The 25,426-nt window shown below is 34.1% G+C and overlaps 1 long non-coding RNA gene across 1 annotated transcript; it reads left to right on the top strand.

Moving 5' to 3' along the window:
- LOC109329544 lies at window positions 20,315-22,783 on the top strand. Its single transcript, XR_002105546.1, has 4 exons — window positions 20,315-20,609; window positions 20,706-20,796; window positions 21,935-22,155; window positions 22,265-22,783. It is a non-coding gene; the product is annotated as an uncharacterized LOC109329544 (long non-coding RNA).

The following is a 25,426-nucleotide window of genomic DNA, read 5'->3' as shown; positions in this document are numbered from 1 at the left end:
TTTTTTTTTTTTGTATATTAAGGGTATTCCCTTATCTTTTTTTTGGTAAGGAATTAATTCATTCCAAGATATGTGATTATCCTTTCCAATAAATGTGACTATTAGGACTCAAACTTTGGACTTTTTAGTCATCTTAAGAATGCACTGAGACCTTACCCTACTAGACCTATCAAAGTTAGGATTATTCATATTAGTTAGTTTTGTATTAGTTGGGTACTTTCCATTATTAGAAAGTCTGTTCAGTTTAGTTAGTTAGTAGGTATTCTATTTTTGGGTTATTCTGTTTTTAGTTTTATGCATAAATAGTTCTTTGGAGTTATACATTATAATCAATCAAGTTTCATTCAGAAACTTTGCTGTACAATTTCTATTTCTTTCAATAACAAGTCAAGAGGTATTATTCATTTATTTTTTGTTGCTTTCCATTTCTTCATCTCTTTCACATGTCATACATGGTTGCAATTTCTTTATCTCTTCCACCCATTCTCATCCTTTTCTTGAATCTATACACTTTCTTGCTTTCAGTGTGTGATTGGATGGTGAATCGCATTATCAATCCCATTCTTGATCCTTCATGACACTATTTCATACATCCTAACGAGAAGATAAGTTCCACCTTGGTATCAATTTTCCTAAATGAGAAAAATTATCACCTATAGTCACGAGCCATAACCATGGCATTAGAAACCAAGAACAAGTTGAAATTCATTGATGGAACTTTGCCAAAACCACCTAATAATGATCCTATCTTCACTGCTTGGAAGAGATGTAACAACTTGGTCATTTCATGGCTCACCCAATCAATTGATCCAACCATTGTACAAAGCATTTTGTGGATGGATAATTCTCAAGATATTTGGGAGGATCTTCGGGAAAGATATTACCAGGATGATATGTTCAGAATTTTAGAACTTATTGGTGAAATTCATGCTCTAAAACAAGGTAGTTTCTCTGTTAGTGCTTATTTTACCTAAATGAAAGGGTTGTGGCAACAATTAGATTCATTTAGACCTATTCCCCTTGCACTTGCAATGAAGCATCCACCTCAATTCCAACAAGGTGAGATCCCAAATGAGCAATTTTCTGATGTGAGATCCCAAATTATGGTTATGGACCCTCTTCTAGGAATTAACAAGGTGTTTTCAATATTGGTCCAGCAAGAGAGACAAATACAATTTTAGGATCTAATCATCTTGGCCAACTGTACTAAACCAAGAACTTACTCATAGAGCAGTAGCAATGATGCAAGAATTAGAGGTAGGGGAGAGAATTCAGAGGACAAAATGGAGGATGATTTCAAGGGTTAGCAAGGTCTCTCAATTCAGGAAGAGGAATGTGACAAAAAGCTTACACATATTGTCAAAGACTTGGGCACACTGTTGAAACTTGTTACAAGAAACATGGGTTTCCACCGAATTACTTCACAAATAAATCAGGCAATGTGAACAAATGTGAATTTCATGATGATTATGAGCACATCATTAGGGAGTCTAATGACTACAATCTAGATATTGCACCTAAGAAGAACAATGTAGCAACCAATTTACCCTTCACTATAGAACAACACAAGGCATTAATATCAATGTTCCAACAATCCAAGAATCAGAACAATCACAATGCTAACCACATCACATCATATATTAATCTACACACACTGCTAGAAAACAGAACATCAGGTACAATTCTAAACTCACATAGTGAATCAAAGCTAGGCTCTTGGATCCTTGATTCAGGAGCCATTGATCATGTATGCCATTCCTTGATAGAATTCCAAACTGTCAGGAAAATGAAACCTATTAATATCACATTACCAAATGGCAGTGAAGTGCTTACCCATTATTTTGGATCTATCATGTTCTCAGATTCCATATACCTCACAAACATCCTATACATTCATTATTTCAATTTCAATCTCATATCCATCTCCAAACTTACATCCACATTACCATGCAAACTAACCTTTTCCAATACTGATTGTCAAATTCAGGACCTCAACTCATCGAGGATGATTAGTGCAATTGAATTGATAAGAGGTCTATATGCTTTGACATCACCCAAAACCTACCCTAAACCATACCAAATAAATGCTCACACTAGCTATGATGATTGTAATAGATGACACTCTAGATTAGGACACTTATTACACATTAAAATGGTCATTATGCTAACTTTATTCCCATTCATTCAATGTAAGAAAATATGAAGATCCTTGTGAGATATGCCATTTGGCAAAACAAAAGAAATTACCTTATACTATCAGCCTCACTAGATCATCTTGTATATTTGATTTGGTCCATATGGACATATGGGGTCCCATTAGGATACCCTCCACCTTGGACATATGTATTTTCTTACTATTGTGGATGACAAGTCCATATTCACTTAGGCTTTCTTTATGAAATTAAACTCAGAAAGTAGCAAACTTATTAGGGATTTTGTTAGCTTTGTTGAAACTCAGTTTAACAATAAGATAAAAACCATAAGGAGTGACAGTGTAAAAATGTTTCTCATCAATGATTTTTATTCAACAAAGGGAATCACACATCAAACTTCTTGTGTTAAAGCACCTCAACAAAATGTCATTGTTGAGATAAAACACCAAAACATCCTTGTTGTTGCTAGAGCCCTTATATTTCAATCTAGTCTTCCTAAATGAATCTGGAACTATGTCATCTCACATGCCATACATCTCATTAATAAACATCCTATTGTTTTCATATCCAATCATTCTCCTTATGAAGAACTCTTTTCAAAACTCTCCAACATTAAACACCTAAGAGTGTTTGGGAGCCTCTGCTTTGCATCCACTCTTGTACCTCATATGAATAAATTAGATCCTAGGTCAAGAAGGTGCGTCTTTCTTGGATTTAAGTCAAGGAAAAAAGGCTATATACTAATAGATCTCAATACCAATGAAATTTCTGTGTCAAGAAATGTGTCTTTTTATGAACATATATTACCTTTTACCAAAGTTACTAATCATGTTATCATACCTATACATCAATTATACCCTTTTGATTATCCTATGAGTACATATGTTTTTCACCCTAACCCAACTCCAAACACCCCAACCATTCACACCACACAACCTTGCACTGATGTTCAATCCACATCCTCATCTAATGATAAATATACTAGACATTCCACAAGGAATAGAAGGCCTCCTACTTATCTACAAGACTGTCACTACACCTTACTATCCAATTCAAAAACTCAATCTACTAAACCACGATAATATCTTATTTATAAACACCTCTCATATGATAAACTACCACCTTATCATAAACACTTATCCTTATCCATATCTGCCATCAATGCCCCTACACATTATCATGAAGTTGTCCAACATGATTGTTGGAAAAATGCTATCAAAAATGAGTTAACATCTCTTAACAAAAGAAAGACATGGACTTTAACTCCTCTACTAGAAGATAAGAATACCTAAACATGTAAATGGGTTTTCAAAATTAAGCACAAAGCTGATGGAACAATTGAAAGATATAAGGCTAGATTAGTGGCCAAAGGGTATAACCAAATTGAGGGAGTGGATTATTTAGATACCTTCAGCCCTATGGTCAAAATGACCACCATAAGGGTGCTTCTATTCGTTGATGCCATCTTTAACTGACACTTACACCAATTACATGTTAATACAACCATAAGGGCGCTTCTATTCCTCCATGGAGACTTGAATGAAAAAGTGTATATGAAGTTTCCTCTTGGTCTTGCTATCCACAAGTCATGAATGGTATCCAACTTGCATAAATTAATAAATGGGCTCAAACAATCTAGTAGACAGTGGCATGACAAGCTTACCCACACTTTGGTTCAATTTGGTTATAATAAGTCCAATTCGATCATTCCCTTTTTGTTAAACATAAGCAATCTAATTTTAATGTAATTTTAGCATACGTTGATGAACTTGTTTTAGTAGGCAATGATTTAACTGAAATAGAAACAACCAAAAGAATTTGTTCTAAGAAGGGCATTCCCCTATATCAAAGAAAATATACCTTGGAGCTTCTACACGAAACATGTTTATTTGTTCTAAACCATCCTCTACACCAATGGAATACAATCTAAAATTGCACAGCACAATAGGCAAACCACTTGCAGACCCAACTTCCTATAGACGATTGATGGGTAAGCTTCTTTATCACACCCATACTCATCCAGATATTAACTATGTTGTTACCTTTCTTAGTCAATTTGTTTCCTGCCCTAATGATCTTCACCATAAGGCAACCTTTAGGAACCTTAAATATATTAAAAGCTACCCTAGGAAAGGTGTTTTCTTTTTTGCAGGTAGCAACACCACTATAAAAGGTTTCTCATATTCGGATCAGGGAACTTGTTTGGACACTAGGAAATCTGTTATAGGATGGTGTTTCTTCCTAGGTTCCTCCCTCATCTCTTGGAAAAGTAAGAAGCAAAATATAGTCTCAAGATCATCAACTAAGGTAGAATACAGAGCCCTTGCAATGACTTCATGTGAAGCACAATGGCAAATGTTCTTATTTTCAGATTTGGGGATCAACCATTCCCAGGCAATCAGTTTTATCGTGACAATAAATGAACCTTACACATAGTTGTAAATCTAGTTTTCCATGAAAGGCCAAAGCATATTGAGATAGATTGCCATGTTGTGAGGGAAATGACTCAAAATTGCACTATTCATCTTATACCTATTTCATCTTCTTCACAGATTGCAGATCTGATCACAAAACCACTTTCACCAATGCCATTCAGAAACCTTGAACTTTGCATATTGAACATATACATGCCATCTTGGATACAAAAGTTAGGATTATTTGTATTAGTTAGTTTTGTATTAGTTGGATACTTTCCATTTTTAGAAAGTTTGTTTAGTTTAGTTAGTAGGTATTCTATTTTTGAGTTATTTTGTTTTTAGTTTTCTACATAAATAGTTCTTTGGGATTATGCTTTATAATCAATCAATTTTTGTTCAGAAACTTTTCTGTACAAATTCTTTTTTCTTTCAATAACAAGTCAAGAGGTATTATCCATTTCTTTTTTATTACTTTCCTTTTATTCATCTCTTTCACATGTCATTCATGGCTTCCTTGACCTTTGATAAGACCAACGCTATAAGTATTAAATGGTAACTAAGAGGAGGTGAATTAGTTGTTGGGAGAAATGGTCGATTTTTCTGCTGAGATATCAAAGTGTTTGTGTAGCGGAAAATAGTTGCAGAAATCAACCTTGTTAAAACCAAAATGAAAGTACAAGAAGAGAATAGAATAAGAGTACACAGAGAATTTTATACTAGATCATCTTCTTGTCCATCAAAAGTTACATCTATTACTCTTGCCACACAAGAGATTTTTCCACTAGATATTTTCAGTTGCAATTACAATTTCTCTTCGTGAGACCATTGTACCTTACACACTCACAAATATCTACTCTTGGAAAACAACTTTTCCAAGTTAACTCTTTTCCCCTTTTCACCACGACCTAGGTCATTTCCCAAGGATTATCTTTCAAGTAAAGATTCAAGCACGTTATACTCACACACAAGGGGTTTTTTGTTGTTGGATGGTATGAACATAAATCAAATTCAGAAACAGTAGTGAAGCAATGTAATAAAATGAATAAATCCCTTTGGTTCATTTTTTTCACAAATCAATCATCGGTTTCAACAGATTAATTTCAGATTCCAACCATTATCTTCCTAAATTGCACAGTTTCACAACCTAAGCATTTAACTAAGCGAAATCAGAATATCCATAGAACATTAAAAAATTCACACAAACTAAGCGTTCATGCACTAGAGAGTAAATCAACTAAGTGAAGATAAACTCACAAACCGGTTTCTAACAATGGGATTAAGCAAACCATATTCAGAAATCGAATATGCATTAATACAAAACCTCAAGAGTTGTGATACATCATCAAAAGAATTTAGTCTACAATTTTAGCCTTCCATGGAAATGGAAGCAAACCCGAAATGAAATGAAGAAGAAGTGAAAACTGAAAATGCAATGAAGAAACCCTAGTAGAGCAAAAAGATGGGAAAACAAAATTCTAAAGTGAGGGAATGTAAAGTGTGTGTGGAAATCGGGTTCCCTCTCCTCAAAAGAGTAAAACCAAAATTGGGCCCTATACTAAAAACGGATTCACCATTAAAAATTCCTAAAATTAAAAATACAATCTTCACTTTAACACATATCCTCCACTTCTGTAATGTCCAAAATGTCCTTAGTGCCAAATATGATCTGAAAATAATAATAGATTGAATCAGGCCAAATAATCTCAAATTAAATCATTTTACGAATATTAGTTCAATAAAGTCTAAAACACTAAACCATGTCAAACAATGTCAATTGGGCACAAGAATCATCAATCATGACAAATTAAGATTTTCAATAGTGTGTAATATATTGCTCATCAAATACCCCACACTTAACCTTTTGCACTCCTCGGCAAAATCAAGAAATAAGGCTATGGTAACCAATATGCGCCAAAGTGAGTCATGCAAGAAGATCACAAAAACTAGAAAATGAAACACCTATGAAAATCACATACTTCACAATGAAATCCAAGAAATGCAATGAAATAGGAAAAATCAACACACAAGAGTGAAAGAATCAAATCAAGATATTCATGAACATCATGCAATGAATTCAAGTGTGCCAAGAAATCAATCAAACCAAGAGGTGAGTCACAACAATGATAGAACCTCACAAGATATGCTCTCTAAAGTATTTACATTCATGTGTCTTAGGTTGTAAGTATTTACACTCAAAGTACTTCATGAAAACAAACACAACCATAGGCTTGACAAGCCTCTAACATCAACATTATAAGCACATGCATATAAAGATCAAAATGACTTTTCAAGGTTGAAATGGGGCCAAGGACAAGGTAGGATAAATATGGGATATGTAGGTAAAACCAAATGGAAGAGAGGGGCAATGAGGAATAAGTAAAAAGTAAGCAAAAATCAATCCCAAATCTCTAATTCTAATCCTTTTTCCATACTCAACCTTTTATTCACTTTTGTTTCTCTTTTTGTTGCTTTTCTTTTTGATTTTTTGTTTTTTTGTAAAGAACACTTATGTACACAATTCTATCAGTCATTAAGACATAACCAACAATCCACAAGATTTGAAGAACAATGCACCATTTCTTACTTAATACCCATTCACAAAACTATTCCAAAGCTCCAAAATTCTCTAAGGTTAGGACAAACATGGTTTTTCCACTTATAAGTTTGTAATAAGCTAAATAACAAGGAAATAGGTAAAAAATCTCAATGGGGATATATCAAATGATAAATTCATTCAAGGTAGGCTTATATGGCTAAGTGGCTTATTCAAAAGAAATGCCTAAATCATTTCCATATGTGCATGTGAATATCAAGTATCAACAAGAAACAAGTCAAGTTCTAGAGTGCAATCATACATGAAAGAATTAGATGATATATAACAATCCATCCACAATTAAGGCTCAAATTCTCACAAGGGACAAGTCTATCACAATTGTTTCAACCTCTTAATTCTCAAAAGCAACTTTACACACAGAAATGCATGAATTCATACCACAAGATATCATGACTTAAATGAAAGAAATTATGAGAGAAAATGCCCAAACCTAAGCAAAACCTAAAAATCAATGAAAAACATGCATCAATATAAACCTACGACCTACAAAAGTCTCCCCACACTTAAACTACATATTGTCCTAATGTAGCACAATTAAAATATCTGGACATACAAACCAATCAATTGAATTGGACAAGTGTAATAAAAAGTAGAGAATGAGAGAGAAAATAACTCCCTGATTTATGGAGGAAGGAAGTCAAACTCCCTATTCAGCTCGTTAACTTCTTGAGCAAGGACTAGTCCCAAAGCATAAGAAAAAAACATCTCTCATTAGCTTGGAAGGGGGTGTCCACCCGGGTGCCTACAAAATAAATGGAAACAAACTAGCAACCTTCACCTGAATAGGTAAATGAAATTATTGTATGATTCTTGGAACAATTGGGTTAGCATTTGACTCTGTAACACTTGAATCAACAACAATATCCATAGAAAGTTTTCCAACATGAACATCTATCTTGGTTTTAGATGTTCTTAAAAATGACCTCCCCAAAATGATAGGAACTATGTTACATGATGATCCTTCTTCCATATCAAGTATGTAAAAATCAACAGGGAAAATAAGTTGATCAACCTGAACCAAGACATCCTCTACTAAACCAATGGGGTAGGCAATACTCCTATTCGCCAATTGAATCACTACCCCAGTAGGTTGCATAGGTCCAAGTGAAAGAGACTTAGAAACAGTGATAGGCATAACATTAATTGAAGCTCCTAGATCTAGCATGACATGTTTGAAATTTCTATTACCTATGATGCAAGGTATAGTTAATGTACCTAGTTCCTTACATTTTTCAAGAATATGAGGAACAAATTTACCTATGAGTGCCGAGACGTTTCTGCCCATGTTGATCTTCTCGTTACCTTTTAGCCTCCTCTTGTGAGTACACAACTCCTTTAGAAACTTGGCATATTTTGGGAATTGCTGGATGGCATCAAGTAGAGGTATGTTCACCTCCATATTCTTAATTGCAATGATTTTTGGTGGAAATGGAAGAGGGATAGAAAATTGTGGTTGCACAATAGTTGAAGAAGATTGATTTCCATGAATGTTGCTATTAATGTTGTTCTTAGTCAACCTCTTCATTGTAGGTATATTATTTTATTTACTAAGGTTAGGATCTGGTGTAGGTACATGTAATTCAATTTGCTTGCCCGACCATAGGGTGATGGCACTCACATTTGTAGGATTGATAACAGTTTGGGAAGGTAGCTTGTCAGAATTTTGAAACTGCAGTGTGTTCAAAGAAGTAACCATTTTTCCCATGTGTGTGGTTAAATTCTGAATGAAGGTCTCCTGTCTCTGAATGGAAGCTATGGTCTCTTGCTAGAATTGCATATTATGCAATGCCATATGTCTCACCAATTCTTCTGATGATGGTTCACTAGGTGTATGAGCCAAATTACTACTCACTTGTTGTTGCCTCTACTATTGGATTGGAGGAGGCATGTGGTTTAATTTGTGCAACGTTATTGTTCTAAAATTATGGTCCTGGTTGAGGCTGTGAAAGATCAGACCATCTAATATTTGGATGATTCCTCCAACCAGGATTGTATCTATTTGATGAAGGATCATAATTTTATTGTTGTTGTTTAAGTCTGTTGTTGTAAATATTTGCAGCATAGGCCTCGGGATGATCAACAGTTTTGGGCTACAAAAGAGAAGGGCGAACATCATCATAATGGTTAGTTGTGGTGCAAATGCCATAAACTCGTGCTATAAGTAGAGGTTTCTAATGATTCATGGCAAGTTGAGTGACCAAGGTGGCAAGGAAGTCAATCTTTTTCTCAAATTTATCTTGCCTCATTGAATCTGTTCCAACATCATGGACACTTCTGACCACTATAGCATCACTACTCCTTGCACAAAACTATTGAGAGTTGGAAGACATCTTCTCAATCAGACCTCTATCCTCTAAAAGGGACATATATATAAGTGCACCACCACTAGCAATATCAATGATATTCATCTCCATGTTGTTCAGACCCTCAAAGAAATATTGGACGATGAGTTGTTCAGAGATCTGATGATGGGGGCAGCTTGCCCATAACCTCTTGAATCTCTCTCAATATTCATATAAACCTTTTTCTTGTAGTTGTCTGATTCCAGAAATATATTTTCTAATTGCGGTGGTTCTGGAGGCAGACAAGAATTTTTCCAGAAATATTTTCTTCAGGTCATCCCAACTAGGAATGGTGTTTGGGCTAAGTAATACAAATCAATCTATTGTAGGACCATCAAGTGAATGTGGGAATGCCTTCAAACATATATGATCCTCTTGGGCATCATAAGGTTTCATGGTGGAACATACAATGTGGAACTCCTTAAGATGCTTATGAGGACATTCACCTGTAAGTCCATGAAACTTGGGCAACAAATGGATTAGTCCATTTTTGAGCACATATGGCATATCCTCATTGGGATACTGGATACACAAGCTTTCATATGTAAAATCAGGTGCAGCTAGTTCCCTTTATGTCCTCTCACGTGATATTGGTGATGGTTCAACCATATTTTTAGAGTATGCAACAGAATGCACAAAAATATTAGAATGCATAGAAACACCATAATCAATATCACAATCAGCTATATTAACATTATGATGAAATGCAACCTATGAAATGTTCTATCAATTTCAGGATTTATTGGATGCAAAGAGTCAGGATTTCTCCTAGTCATGCACTAAACTCATTAGTAACAATCATGTAGGGCAGTAAGGGAAATGCATATTAAATTTCAGTGCTCAACCAAAACTTTGCATCAATAAAATCCTAATACCATAGGAAACATCCACAAAAAGTTTCAAGATAAAACTCAAAGCCTAACTAATTTAACTAAATACAACAAAATAAAAACAATTGGAAAACAAAAATAAATAGTAAAAAGACTCTTTTTGGATTTTCAAGGTGGGTTATATTACATGTCCAATTCTGATCAACGGTTCAAAAGTTATGCCCAAAATAGAAAATCAATAGCAAAACTAGTCACTACTTGTTTGTATCTCACAACTAGTAGCAATGTGATGGACTATAATGCATCCAATATTCAATATGTGATGAAAGAAGTGCGGAAACAAAGTTTCATGCAAAAATTGCAACTACAATTATATTAACCAAAATACACCAGAATCAACCAACAGGCAAATGGCTAAATAAGACAGCACACAGTGAACAAATAGGCATCTATTGAAACCCAAAAATAATGCTTATTCTAAGACACACAATAAACTATACTAAGAACATGTGACAAGAACTGATAATCTCTGGCAGTGGCGCCAAATTTGATCGGGGTCGTACCCGATGCAAATAATATAACAATTAATAACTATAGTACTAGGAATGAACTCCTAGGTCGTTTCTCAAGGATTATCTTTCAAGCAAAGATTCAAACACCTTATACTCACACACACAATGGTTTTTTTTGTTGTTGGATGGTATGAACATAAATCAAATTCGGAAATAATAGTTAAGCAATGTAATAAAATGGTTAAATCTCTTTGGTTCGTTTGTTCACAAATCAATCCCCGGTTTCAAAAGATTAATTTCATATTCCAACCATTATCTTCCTAATTTACACAGTTTCACAACCTAAGTATTTAACTAAGTGAAATCAGAATAGCCATGGAACATTAACAAATTCACACAAACTAAGCATTCATGCGCTAGAGAGTAAATCAACTAAGCAAAGATAAACTCACAAATCAGTTTCTAACAATTGGATTAAGCAAACCATATTCAGAAAAAGGATAGAAAAATCAATAGTAAAGAAACCAAAAATGCATTAATACAAAACCTCAAGAGTTGTGATACATTACCAAAGGAATTATACAATGTGGAACTCCTTAAGATGCTTATGAGGACATTCACCTGTAAGTCCATGAAACTTGGGCAACAAATGGATTAGTCCATTTTTGAGCACATATGGCATATCCTCATTGGGATACTGGATACACAAGCTTTCATATGTAAAATCAGGTGCAGCTAGTTCCCTTTATGTCCTCTCACGTGATATTGGTGATGGTTCAACCATATTTTTAGAGTATGCAACAGAATGCACAAAAATATTAGAATGCATAGAAACACCATAATCAATATCACAATCAGCTATATTAACATTATGATGAAATGCAACCTATGAAATGTTCTATCAATTTCAGGATTTATTGGATGCAAAGAGTCAGGATTTCTCCTAGTCATGCACTAAACTCATTAGTAACAATCATGTAGGGCAGTAAGGGAAATGCATATTAAATTTCAGTGCTCAACCAAAACTTTGCATCAATAAAATCCTAATACCATAGGAAACATCCACAAAAAGTTTCAAGATAAAACTCAAAGCCTAACTAATTTAACTAAATACAACAAAATAAAAACAATTGGAAAACAAAAATAAATAGTAAAAAGACTCTTTTTGGATTTTCAAGGTGGGTTATATTACATGTCCAATTCTGATCAACGGTTCAAAAGTTATGCCCAAAATAGAAAATCAATAGCAAAACTAGTCACTACTTGTTTGTATCTCACAACTAGTAGCAATGTGATGGACTATAATGCATCCAATATTCAATATGTGATGAAAGAAGTGCGGAAACAAAGTTTCATGCAAAAATTGCAACTACAATTATATTAACCAAAATACACCAGAATCAACCAACAGGCAAATGGCTAAATAAGACAGCACACAGTGAACAAATAGGCATCTATTGAAACCCAAAAATAATGCTTATTCTAAGACACACAATAAACTATACTAAGAACATGTGACAAGAACTGATAATCTCTGGCAGTGGCGCCAAATTTGATCGGGGTCGTACCCGATGCAAATAATATAACAATTAATAACTATAGTACTAGGAATGAACTCCTAGGTCGTTTCTCAAGGATTATCTTTCAAGCAAAGATTCAAACACCTTATACTCACACACACAATGGTTTTTTTTGTTGTTGGATGGTATGAACATAAATCAAATTCGGAAATAATAGTTAAGCAATGTAATAAAATGGTTAAATCTCTTTGGTTCGTTTGTTCACAAATCAATCCCCGGTTTCAAAAGATTAATTTCATATTCCAACCATTATCTTCCTAATTTACACAGTTTCACAACCTAAGTATTTAACTAAGTGAAATCAGAATAGCCATGGAACATTAACAAATTCACACAAACTAAGCATTCATGCGCTAGAGAGTAAATCAACTAAGCAAAGATAAACTCACAAATCAGTTTCTAACAATTGGATTAAGCAAACCATATTCAGAAAAAGGATAGAAAAATCAATAGTAAAGAAACCAAAAATGCATTAATACAAAACCTCAAGAGTTGTGATACATTACCAAAGGAATTTAGTCTACAAGTTTATAGCATTCCATGGAAATGGAAGCAAAACCGAAATGAAATGAATAAGAAGTGAAAACCTAAAATGCAATGAATAAACACTAGGAGAGCAAAAAGAGGGGAAAACAAAATTCTAAAGTGAGGGAATATAAAGTGTGTAGGAAAATCGGGTTCCCCTCCTCAAAAGAGTAAAACAGAAATTTGGCCCTAAACAATGGGCCCAAAACTAAAAATGGATTCACAATTAAAAATTCCTAAAATGAAAAATACGATCTTCACTTTAACATATATCCTCCACTTCTATAATGCCTAAAATGTCCTTAGTGCCAAATATGATCTGAAAATGATAATAGATTTAATCAGAACAAATAATCCCAAATTAACTCATTTTAGGAATATTAGTCCAATAAAGTCTAAAACACTAAACCATGTGAAACAAAGTCAATTAGGCACCAAGAATCATCAATCATGCCAAATTAAGGTCATGAATAGTGTGTAATATATTGCTCATCAGTCTTCATAGTCTTCTTCCTTTTTCTTCGTTTTGTGATCTTAGTATCTTCATCAAAATCGTGCCTAGGTCAAGAGCAAGATCTTCTTAACAAATTCCCTATTCGTACTTATTCTTTAATGGTCAGTCGAATCATTGGAGCAGGGTGCTCGAATGGAGTGTCTTTTCTTGAAATCTGGACGGTGTAGAGCTTGGACCCGCCGGGGGAAATAGCTGAAAAGGTTCTTCGACAATCAAGTCAGTATGAGACTTAGAAGAAGTGTCAGAGAGTAAATATAATGGAGATAGAGTAAGGAGTAATGAGAATAAATGCTAGCAATAAACGGTTGGTGATGAATGAATCAGTGAATACTCTTTGTAAGGGGACATCCCCTGTTTATAGTAATTGAGATGGACGACATGGCACTTATATACTAGCAGACTATGACTTATATTATGTATTGTAGGTGTATAATAGGCTTGTCTTTGGCGTATGTAGGTTTGTCTCTACCGTACTAACAAAGGGACAAGTAGGATTTGCATGGGTGTGGCAGTGCCCTATTGAGGATGCATTAAATGGGGTGACAAAGACAATAATGATGTTTACTAGAGAGTGATGCAAGCTTCAGAGTTGTTTTTGCTTGGTCCTTGGTTGGTCGGGAACAATGCCATCCTGGGTAAGTGAGGGACTTGGTTGATCGGGACGGAACAATTGCCCTAGTCTAGCGGTAAGCTTGGTAGTCGAGCATGCTAGTAGACTCTAATACTTCAGATGACATGGACATTTTAGCTGATTGGAGAGAAACAGTTGACTGGAGAGGAATATTTACCCCCAGGTTAGGAGTAGCTCGGTATCTGAGCATACCAACTGAATATTGGTACAATAATAGGTTAATGTCTACTGACACGTAGGGGGTCATGGACGTTTTTTGAGGTAGGTACTCGAGTTCCAAACGACACCTCGGTACGTTTCATATTCGCTAGATGGATTTGTTGAGGCGGGTTCGAGAGACAAGCATCATGGCCGCCTTAGTTGCCAAATATTTGGAGAGTGAGGGCGTATTGCCCACCTGGGTGGGGGAAGGGGCTCTGGGCAACCTCCAGGAGAAACACTTGGCTGAGCTCCACGAGTTAAAGGAGAAGCATGATGATGCACTAAAGTCCTTGGAGGGCCAGACAATGGTCGCTGCTGAGGAGCTATCGAATCTGACCCTCTAGCTCTGTGATGCTCGGGAGGCAGCCTTGACCGACTGCCTTGAGAGGTCTGAAGAAGAGAAGCTTCATCTTGTTGATAAGTTGATGCAATCAGAACGGTGGGAAGATTCTTCCTAGGCCGAGATTTCCCGCCTAGCCTGGGAGTTGGCCAGCAAGAAGAATGAGTGGAAGCAGCTAGAGGATGAGGCAAATGATGCAGCCAATGCAGGTTGGGACAATGCATTGGCCCAAGTCCGACTAGTTTATCCGAATCAGGATTCATCATGGACTCGTTGTGATGCCAAGTTTTTCAGTGAGGGGGAACTATTGGTCGAGGAGATGTTAGTGGCTTCATCAAAACCGTGTCAAGGTCAGGAGCAAGATCTTATTCACAATCTCCCCATTTTTAATGATGACAAACCAATATCTTTTTGACAGTGTAGTTTTATGAGAGTAGCATACTTTGTGATATTTTGACATGACTCGAGTATGCTCTCCCTATTTTTTATGTTCCCCATTTGATTTGGATTTATGTGCCTGAAAACTAAGAGTCCAGGACACACGATATGTATATAGCAAACACAAAGGTAACATAACATAGCATAAAACTAAAAATATGTTCATATTTTGTTCAGACAACCAAAAAACATATAAAAATGTCAACAATCACGCAACATTAAAACGAGAAACCTAGACATCAAATATTCTAAGACTCAAGCTAAGTACTATCGTCATCAAGATCTAAGCTATTGATTTTATAGGATAGACGTTGAAGTTAAAATTGGACTTGTTGATTTTGAGCATCAAGAGCATCCATTCGATTAGAGATGTAGCCTAGAATAGAGAATAACTTGTCCATGATCATCTTATTGGTAGGCATGGCAGCGGATGAAGATGACTCAGCATGAAATTCAGAAGGTTTAAGTTCAGGAGGGTTAACAGAGACATTTGCAGTTGGATCAGCAGGTGTAGCCTGTCTATCACTTTGATGGTTATAGATTCTATCAATTTGATCTCAAAAGAAACCAATTTTATGGATCACATCCACATCGATCTTACAATCGTGTTCATCAAGTGTGATTTTGGACTCACCAGCAGTGGATACACCAAAATGCTCATGTGTGTTGGTGATGAAGATTTTATAAGGCAAGGGGTCGTGGGTTTCTCGCACATACCACATTTGTCTCAATACTGTCAAAGCCCAATTGATTTCAAGGTTATGCTTAAGAGCATACATCAATTGAAGTTCCATGTCATTAATTTGATAATGATTTGAGAATTTTGGAATTATGACATAGCTAAGAAAATAGTGAAGCAAATGATCTTCGAGATTGAGATTTCCTACAACAAGGATATCTCTACTCTTTACAGTTTCACCTAAAGCATGCCGCTTATGCATTTCAATTTCCCGTTTAGAGAATCTACACATAGGGTAGTATAACTTTTTTCTATCATAATTATCTCATTCACAAGCAAGACCGAAATCTTTTATGCTATCTAGATAGGATATATTATAGCAAATTGAACTGAAAGTCTTTACATCTAAAATAATTTCTTTTCCTTTCACTGAGGATGTTAACGATTTTTCTTAAAGTTCAGATTGCAATAAAATACTTTAGCAAGATAAGGATAGTAGGTACTTCATTCCTCACAATAATGAAAAATATTTTGTTGCCTAAGTAGAATAGGGAAATGAAAATCTTCAAACTTAAAGTTACTTATCTTGGCATACTTTACGTTGCTTTTCATTTGCGAGAAGTCATGCCAAATCCAGAGGATTAGCCTCAGAAGATGAAGTGTCTTGATTCTTTTGAGACATACTGGTACCTTGCTTCTTAGATTTTGATGATGAAGCCATTGATTGAAGTTAAAAAAAAAAATAGGTTTTGAGTGTTTGAGAGATTTGGGGATTTTTTATTTTGGCCACTAAACACGAAAATATGATATCAAATGACTCAAAAATCCCTCAAATCGGATCAAAGATGAAGTTTTTAGAGGCAAGAATGGGTAGACACAAAAAGAAGGGTTTGAGGAAGAAGATGAAGTGTTTGAAAAATAGGGAGGGATAGTTAAATACTGGTTTGAGTAATCGGTTACTCAACATAAAAAAATTCCCATAATTCAAACAGCAAGGTTAGGTAATCGATTACTAAAGGTTTCTACCAAATTCAGTAATCAGTTACTCTTTAGCGTAATCACTAGTTTGATAACTAGTACAGTTTTAACAACACTGATGTCAACTATCAATTTTAATTTTTTAGATTTTTAATATCTGAAAATTTGTTTTGATTTTGATTAATGGAATTTATTCACGAAAATCATTTAAAAAGGTAAGACAACATTCATATTTACAATATTAGATAAGAAGTAAACTTGTCAGGGAAATCAGCCCATGTTAGTCTCAACTGTCAACAATTAGTTTTTCTATTTGTATTAAATGGGGGTATTGTTGGGTTCTTTCAAGGGGCAAGAGCACTTAGACAAGGGTCCCCATTACCCCTTTGTTCTCGGTTATGATGATGGAATACTGAATTAATCTCATGAAAGTTATAGAAAAGAGAAGGTTCCATCAGATAAATTAAAGTAATCTAGTTCAAGGCTATGGAAATAATTATTCTGAAATTTTTTATATAGATATTAAAATATTATAAGTTTTATTTTTAATTTTATGAAGGAAAAATAAAAATACAAAAATTATGGAGCGTCATTTTTCTTGAAAGATTATGAATTCAAAGGAGATCACTTTTCATGAAAGAATGTGAATTAAAATTGGCACCACTTTTCATAAAAGAACATGCACTTCTATTCTAACATTCCATAATTATAAAGGTGAGACTTTAAATCATTAACATCAATTGTGCAAAGAATATTGGAACGCCCAAAACCTTACATGTTCCACCGTGGGCATGGAATTGGGTATAAAATAAAAGATATGTGAGTTTATTCATTCTATTCTTTGTAAATATATCAGATACTCTTTTGTTACATTCCTTTTCGATAATTTGACATGAATGACTTGGTTGTATGAGGACAATATTTGTCATATTTAAGTAAATCTTTTATTGATTTTTTTTCCTACAAGTGATTTCACAGCCATATTTTAATGAGAAAGTAAAGTGTAAATGGTTTTCATAATGCTATGCATGATATAGATCTTGTTTCAAAATTGACATGTACTTCCATGTATGTGGTTCCATGATGTAAATGAAATTTACACGATGTGGTTATTCCGAACACAAGATTATCCATTTTGAATTTGATAGATTTATAGAAGACATTATTAACTCACCTTCCTTTCTATAACATATATATAAAATGCTCACATGGCTATGATAGACAATTGAATAAAAGTGAATAGTGTCCTTTGGACTAGTAGTTGAAGTGTTGCAACACTCTCTATGTTGTAACACTCTAATTGTTGTTTCATCTTTAGTTCGTACTACTTCAAACATCTGTTGGCAGACACACTATTAATACTAGACTATCATCCTAATTTTGTCACTTAGTGCTCATTTGTTACAAATTATATTTTTAGTTTTAGTTTATAAACTATAAGATTATAATATTATAAATTGTTTATGTTTTGGTACCTTAGGTGAAAATTGAATATAAGCTAATCTGTTTTATTTGGGTAAGATAGACAGATTGTTTTTTTATATAGTAAACTACAAAAAAGGATATGAGATTATTTATTTATGTTATGATTACTTTTGTTATTTTTACACTAATTTTTAAATATACATTTTTTTAATATTTAACATATGTATATTTTTACTATAATTTTTTTAATTTTTAATATTGTATAACAAAGACTAAAAAAAAATATTAAATAAAATACAATTTAAAAATCAATATCAATATTAAAAAAACAACATGACACACAAATAAAGAGAAGTTGCTAAACTTGAATTACATAATTCACAAAATAAATAATACACAAATGTCAAGCTTTAAGATAGAGTAAAATTAGAAGTGGAAAAGCTGAAACAAATAAGCTAACAAAAAATAAATCAACCCATGATTTTCGAGCTTCTAATTTTGGCTTAATTTTTAAAAAAAAATTGTGTTTATAATTTCATTTGGTTACCAAACATACATAATTTACATTTTAAGTTTATTTTTCAAAAAATAAGCAAAAACTCAAAATATTAATTCATAGCAAAGATGTACTTAGTCTCCAAATATTATTTTATAGAGTTGATATAAATAAAATATGTTGGATTAAGTATTCAAGAAAATGCAAATAATTGAATATCATCGAGATTACAATTTGTTTTAACATTTTTAGTTAACCAATTAAAATAAAAAGTTGTTAAAGTATCCTCTTTTGTATAGATTGGTCAGAATCAGCCTTAAATATTAGCGTACATATATATCTATGTGATTACGAGTGAGCAAGACCTGACCCGATTCATAGATATGTCTTAATCCGATGACTTAGAGACGGGTCTGACCCATCCAAATAAATAAAAATGACAGACCCGATTAAAAGGGACAGACTCGTCGTCAAGAAAGGACGGGTTCAGATCTATGTCTGGATCACTTGATCTGTCCCTTATAGTTATATATCAAGAATAGTTGAATAAGTATCTATCAATACATATTATGTTCAGCCCACATAATTCAAATACTTATAAGCTCACACAATATATCCACACCATTTATCATGTGATCCTTATTCCTTACCTTTTTCGTTGTTTAATTCTCGTATATAGTGAAGGACTGTTGCGACGAGAGTGAAGGACATTGCGGCGCTTAAAAATATGCATTATGTATTTTTGACTATTTTTCTTGCAAAGGTGGTGGCAAAGATTCCCAAGTCGTAAGGAGTTAAAATTGAGCATGCAACCATGAATCTTCATCGATAGATGTCGCGCCCCGCTGCACGACTTTGTTTAGAGTCGCCACTACATTTTATAGTTAAAAATGTAGAAAAATCTTTTAAGCCCAATTACCTTGGGCTTTTGGATTTTTGATATCCAGGTTCGGGAGTCGGTTACAAGGTAGGGATTTTTGATACCCGCCCGCCTTAAGCGGTACCCTTCATTAAAATATATGACTTTATTATTATTATCATTATTATTAAATTTTATGATTAATTAATCAATTGTTAAGAAGAAAAAATAGTTTTTTATTATTATGCTTGACAAGATTGACTCTGGTCCTACGTATCCCTTTTAAGGGAATCAAGGCTTACGTAGTTCTTTCTTGAAAATTGGTTGGTTAGTTTGGTTAATTTTTGTTATTTTAGTTTAATCGATTTTGAGATTTAATCGATTGAAAAGAAGCGGTGTAGCGCGACCTTTCGAAGATGATTTGAGAAGAAAGAGACCTCCAGGGCAACATTCTCTCCATCTTTGATTAACTCCCAAAATTATATCAAAAACATTTATAAAAATTTTCATGTGAGTCTATTAATAATCTTTTTTGTCATATTAAAATGTTTTAATTATTGTTATTATTGGTAGTTATTATCTTTTATCAAACATTATTGTAAATTAGATTAAAGTATACAATCGTTACTTGATAATTATAAGATATAACACATACTAATTACTTTCATTTTTACTAAAATTGCCAACTAATGGTGCTGACACAAATAAAACAAGTAAACATGAAAAGAAACAAAACAAAAAAAAAGTAAAGAAACAAAAAAAGAAAAGAACAAGGTGGAATTAAGCACTAAAAGGGGGCTTCCCCTTTCTTCTCACGCATGCACTAACAGTGAAAGGGAAAAAGGGAATTGAAATCCCTAATTCCCTCACTTCTTCTTTCTTATTCTCTCTTTCCCGCCAGCGGTGGTCACGGTGAGGGGCATAAGGAGGGGGGATGCGGTTTCTTCTTCTCCTAGATCCGGAAGGGATTCGAATTCCTAGTCTCCACTCTCTCCACGCATCCTTCATGAAGGCTGGACAGGGTCACCGGAACTGGTTTCCCTTCTTATTTTCGGGGTCCCGCAATGAGGATAAGGTACGACGTTGTCTTCTCCCTTTTTCTTTTCTCTTCACTCTTCGTTCTTATTTGATTGATTTCGGTTACTGTTTGGTTTTTTATTGATGGATTAAGAGAGAACGAAGACGATATTGTGGGGTGGCTTGCGGTTAGGCTCCTATTCTCACGGTGGCTTCCACTTCCAGAAGAGGTGGTGGCGGATCAGGTATCCCTTCTCCCTCACGAGCTCTTTTTTCGTTCTCACTACTCTCTTCGTTTGATTTGTGATGGTTGCCGAATATTAGGGAAGTTAATCCTTTTTTAGTATCGGTTTAGCAGCTTAACGATTAATCATGTGTTTATAATGCAATTAGAAAATGAGTTGTAAATGCACCATATCAATCGAGTAGAGATATGTTGGCTTTCAGTTGTTCAGATTATATATTAACCTTGATGCTTTGAAGACATAATGAATAAAATATTGTTCTGTTTGAAACTTCTTAAGGTAAGTGGCATACCTGAGACTGTATCTTTTTCCTTTGCTCTTAACTGGAATGGTTGCCTTCCGTTTCTGATTACTTCCTTTGCTTTTGAGATCTCTTGTCCGCCTTCCTTTCCTTCCCGATGGATTGTATAAGGGTGTGTCTGTTCGTGAATTTATGTTATGCACGTGTTATATGGTCTCTGCCTGCTTCAATGCGTTACGTACTCTCTGATTTGTTTTATGTATGTACAAGGATTGTTCTCTGGTTGTTATATGATGTATATAGTTGTGGTATGTTGATTTCACATTTTATGCGTGAAATGTATGTGCTCTCCTCTGATCGTTATGTTCATATATATATGAGCTTTTTCTCTGATCTAAGTACCTCACTGTATGTTTAGGGTGTATCCCCCCATTTTTTTGTATGTGATATACGGCCCTTTTATAGCTGGTTAAGGCTCTATAGGAGCCTCTTTTCATTTCTAAGTCTGAAACTGCTCCATAATTGCTTATTGGTGCTGATTACTGCACTCTGATTACCGCATTAAAGCTGCCTAAATGACTCTGAACACTGTAACAGAAATATGCATTAGTTCACCTGGCCTTTACATTTATCCTATTGAATTCTGTAACTGACAATGATTGGCTTTTGATTTGTCTATTTCTGGTTTCCTCCCTGCATCTCCTGGCTTCCTGTTCTGGTTTGTTACATTCCTCATTTGCTGATTCATAACCGAAAAATGGGTATTTATTGGTTTGTTTCATTGCTTCCTTGGAATAGTGTAACTGAGTAGAAAACTAACCAACAATGATTTATGTCAGCGCCATATCATGTGCCACTATTCTGATTATGATTCATGGCTGATTTTCTTTTGAGCAGGCAACTTTAAAAGAGTCACCGCAATTTTATCTCCCTGAGTTAGACACCAGTGATGGAATTTCTACTGGGTCTTTGGCATTTCTTTTACTTGGAGAAAAGGCCTAGGTAGCCGTACTTTGCTTCACCTTACATCATACTGCTTCGCAACTCCACTCTACAGGATCTAGATTGGTGAATGTACTTGAAACGGGTAGAGCTGGAACTTCAGTTTTGGCTAGCAGGTGAATATCCTTTGTTAATACTGAAGCTTGAACATACTCGGTTTGCTACTCTCCTTATTATGTGTTACACTATCCTAACTGAATTACACACTTTTTTCTTTTTTTGCAGGCTAAACCTAAGTAGGTGCCTTAGGAGATGAACCACTTGATTGATCGGGAAAGGATATAGATGAGATTGTGAAGGGCATGTAGCCCTATGCAAAACTGAATCATTCCTTGATTTGAAAGTGGGCATTTTCCCTAAGAACCTGACATTATTCAAGCTTAATCTTCTAGTGATAATTTTATGGGATTTGTTAATGGCCTATGACGATTGTATATGTATATCACTAGTAGAGGAATCAGACTCAGATTTAGATTTCTCATTTAGCCTTTTGTCACGGTTGCTCATTAATTTAATCAGGGGTAATTCTTTTACAACTTTCTTTTCCTTTTTACTTAAGGGTAGTGAGGATTTTATCCCTACCATATTAGGTACGTAGGATCAAATGGGTTTGCAGCATGTATCTAGTTTCCTATTTAGTAGCGGATGAGTGGTTATGATGGATATGTGTCCTTCCTTCTCGTTTGGGTGCATAACATAAAGTGTTGTGAACACTAAAATCACTATGTGAATCCATTATTAAACTTCATGCAAATTAGATATTGAATAAACTTTCACTTAAACAGAGGTAATATCACTTCTACCGTCACAACAGTTTACACATAGTTACAGCTATTTGGAAAAGATTTTTTTGATAGTATTCATTGAAGGCATAAGAATCATAGAGCCGTTGTCGGTTAACTTGTGAATTATTAACTAATACTTTTATTACATTTTCTAACATAACCACAACAATATTGATGTTTTACATAATTAATTTATATATTATTTATCCGCTCTTGCAAATCATGAAATGATGTTTTTATTTTTTATTGAGTTTTGCACCAAAGATAAAAAGTAAAGGTAGGACAAAATTGGGTGTTCATAATATAAAACCACTTAATTTTTAGTTTTTGTGTATTTTGTGTGAACTCCAATTTAAGTTTCATTTTTCAGTTAATAGCGAGTTATTGTATTCATTTTTGTGCAAGCCTTTGAGTATTGGCATGTGTTTTTTTCATCTTTGTTTTATTAATTCCTCTATTTTTATAATATGCAAATATTTATTCTATAGTTGTCCTAAACGACACTAAGTTTAATAATTAAGGATGAAACTTTATGTTTGTTCTCATATGCATGGATCAAAACTTTGCACTTCGGAAAGGAATAACTTATTGATCTTCAGGAAGTTCCGTTAAGGATAAAAGGGATCGAGAAATCATAATGTCTTAGTGCATTGAATATTATGATCATTAGTATGAGTGAGCAAGACTTGACCCTATCCGCTCACTTAGCTTTGCCCGACCATGATTGGGTCCGAGTAGGATCGGATCTTATCGGGTCTAGGGCCGGGTTTCAAAATTAGACTAGTCAATATTGAGGGCCGGATATGGGACAAACATAACCAGGTCTGGACCCGTCCCATGATTACTCACTCATCATGTTTGTATATGTCTCTCTTCATTTATGTATATGGTAATGACATATTTTTGGTAAAAAATATCTTTGGTTCTCTAATTTTTTCATCATATATACATGGTTAACAATATATATACATATATCATCTCATATGCCAAATTACATATCCATAATAATAAATAATACTAAGAAAAATTTATCTAAAAGGGTATCCATTATATTTAGCCAGATCTGCGGTCGGGTTCAAAGTTTAACTCGGTCGATATTTAGGGTCGAATTATCTTTAAGTCTAGGGTTGGTTCTAGGTCCAAAAGATGACACAATCAACATTTAGGGTCGGGAAAGGGACAAACCTTACCTGTCCCAACCCGGCCCATACTTACCCCTAATAATTAGATATGTAGTTTTGGAAACATTTAAGGGTGGAATGTCTTAAGAAGAAGTTTTAATGGTAATGATATAAAATAGATTCATTATGGGATTTCTAAGTGACCCAAATGTATATATAAGTTGAACATATCATGATATTGTTTATTTGATCATAATGCATATATTTAAGTAATTCAGCGATAAATCATTGGAAAGTAGCCAAATAAGTTATATTGTACTTACAAATTACAAAGAATTGTATTCCAACATACATAAAAGTGCTTCAGCTAGATATCAACGGGAAATGTTATTTTGTTTTCTTATATGGCAATATATTTGAAAATTCATGTAAGGCTTTATCACCTATTAGGTCGAACAAGAGGTATTTCGGAAAGTGCTAAGAATACATTCATAGCTTTCTCCATTACGATACTGGTTTTCATAGCTTATTATGAGGCATCTGTAGGACATGTATACAAAAACATCAATTGGCTGCTTTTGGATATACTAAAAATCATTAAAGTTGTCTTGTGACTAAGGGTGGAAACAGAATAAGTGAGGCCAAACTTTATCTTAAATAGGCTCAGCCTATATAGTATATAGAAGCCTGAGCCAGACCTATTAGCTTGTTTAAAAAAATTCAAAACCTAGGTCTAGTATGTTTAAAAGTCTGGTTTGATCTGTTAACATGTTTAAAAATATGTTATACTATAAAATATTAAAATAGGTCACCATGTCTACATTTAAATAAACTAATATTTCTACTTTTATTTACACTCTTCTAACCCTAATAATTAAGTTATATTTTTATATTATAATTATATATATATAATACTATTACTTATATTAGAATTATATAATATGAACATATTATATTATATTAGAATTATATAATATGATCATATTATATAATATAACTAAATAGGTTGGTCTATTAGGTTTAATAGTCTTTTTGGATGGTCTAATGCTTGTCTTGTTAAAGTAAATAGGCTTTTCAAAAAGTTTGAGTGTAACCTGTTGACGAAAAAAGTCTAGTCTGGTCTGACGTGTTATAGGCAGGTAATAGGCCCCTAATAGGCAGTCGGAGCTGCTTCCACCCTTACTTGTGACACAAGGTTAACATTGTTATATTCAATTTAAAGTAATAGTCCATAAATATCAAATATCTACATAGCAAATTTACACAAATTACATTGTTCTGGAACTACTCAATTAATATTTACTCTCTAAGCTCATTTATGTCAACTCATTTGCAGAACTAGACAATTATGATCTACATGCTCATTTTCTCAAACTCCACGAACTGTGCAGAATCGTAGGAAAAATAGAGGATAATAGAAAGACTATATATTGTTGAGGTTGTTCTTCGTCTCTTTCATCGTCAAAGCTAAAGAATGGTTA

Source organism: Lupinus angustifolius, chromosome LG16, assembly GCF_001865875.1.
Source record: "Lupinus angustifolius cultivar Tanjil chromosome LG16, LupAngTanjil_v1.0, whole genome shotgun sequence".
Classification (NCBI taxonomy): Eukaryota; Viridiplantae; Streptophyta; class Magnoliopsida; order Fabales; family Fabaceae; genus Lupinus; species Lupinus angustifolius.
This window is presented reverse-complemented; position numbering and strand designations above follow the sequence as displayed.